The 1,335-nt window shown below is 34.7% G+C and overlaps 1 non-coding gene across 1 annotated transcript; it reads right to left on the reverse strand.

Annotated features, from left to right (window-relative positions):
- Positions 1-448: 448 nt before the first annotated feature.
- On the reverse strand, positions 449-509 carry LOC122496136. Its single transcript, XR_006300686.1, has one exon. It is a non-coding gene; the product is annotated as a U7 small nuclear RNA (small nuclear RNA).
- Positions 510-1,335: the final 826 nt, after the last annotated feature.

Here is a 1,335-nt window from a genome sequence, read left to right on the forward strand (position 1 = left end):
ACATCCAAGGTTTTCATAATGTTTGTGACAAGTATTTCTGGAGTTGACAACCATTCTACAGAGGCTTGTGCAGAAATGCTTACCTTTGAATTACCAGTAGTGGCTTCCAGGTTTCGGAGAATCGACCCTGTGTCAGATGCAATTCTTATTCTTCAAGGAACCCTATGAGGCGGTTAGGGTATGAGTACTTCGTTCAACAATACTCAGCTAGGAAAAGGCTGTGTCCATTGGATCCCACATGTGGCTAATTCCATCACCTTGTGTCTGTTCAGTTCTCTAAATAAGCAGCACGGAATAAGATAATAAAATGAGGGTTATATAATTTGCCACCGAAAAGTGGAAAAAGTCCTCTGATATTTATTGGAATCTAGAAAAGATTTGTTTTCACTACTTATTTTTTTATTTTTAATTTTTTAATTTTTTATTTTTTTTGGGGGGGGGGGCAGGCAGGAGTCTTCCAGTAAGACCGGAAAACCTGCTAGACAAATTCTAAAAGAGCTGTAACAGTTCACTACTTATTTTTTTAAAGGCTCAAACTACAAGTCAGTAATTAAAAGAAATATTTAGACTTTGACATTGAATGCTTTTGTTCACATCACTATGAGTGAGGACTGAAAAGTGTTTTCTATGCACACACGTTTTTGGTCTCCAGCTTTTGAATCATATCTGGAAAAAAGATCAGACAGAAAATAAAAGCTGTGGATTCTCAAAAGTACTACTCATATAAAACTTCCTCTTTAATATACTCATTCTTGCATTCAATTAATATCTAGTTATTAGCTACTTTATTCTTTGCACGCTTCTAGGTGTTTGGTATGCATTAAAAATTGTTATCGAATGCAAATTATGTTCCAAGGCCACAGGGCTGTTTGTTTTTCTCTATCTTACACATTTGTACCCTTGTTGTTCAAAAACTTATTATGGTTTTAGCTATAATTAAGTTTTAATAATGAGTTTATATTATTTTCAGTGAGGGTGCTGATTTCCTGAAATGTATCCATTCATAATTCATCTGGCCTTATTTAAATGTCATTTAAAAAATGACTTCCAACAAAATAGACACAGAATCAGTTTTTGTGACACCCGATAACATTTTTTTTTTCATTATTTAATTCATATTGTCCTCTTAGTTTGAAATGACATGAGACCAAAAGCCTTGATGCTAATATCCTTACCATCATTATCTGCTACGGCCCACATACAGGTTCTACCAATATTCTCTGGGGTGAGGTTCTCGTTTGTCCTAAATGAACATGTTGCTAAGCAGCTCACATCTAACATCTCCCATTTGTATGTACGTTCTTGAAAATTCTTTGAACCAAAGACAAACGTAAC

Source organism: Prionailurus bengalensis, chromosome F2 (genome assembly GCF_016509475.1).
Source record: "Prionailurus bengalensis isolate Pbe53 chromosome F2, Fcat_Pben_1.1_paternal_pri, whole genome shotgun sequence".
Lineage (NCBI taxonomy): Eukaryota > Metazoa > Chordata > Mammalia > Carnivora > Felidae > Prionailurus > Prionailurus bengalensis.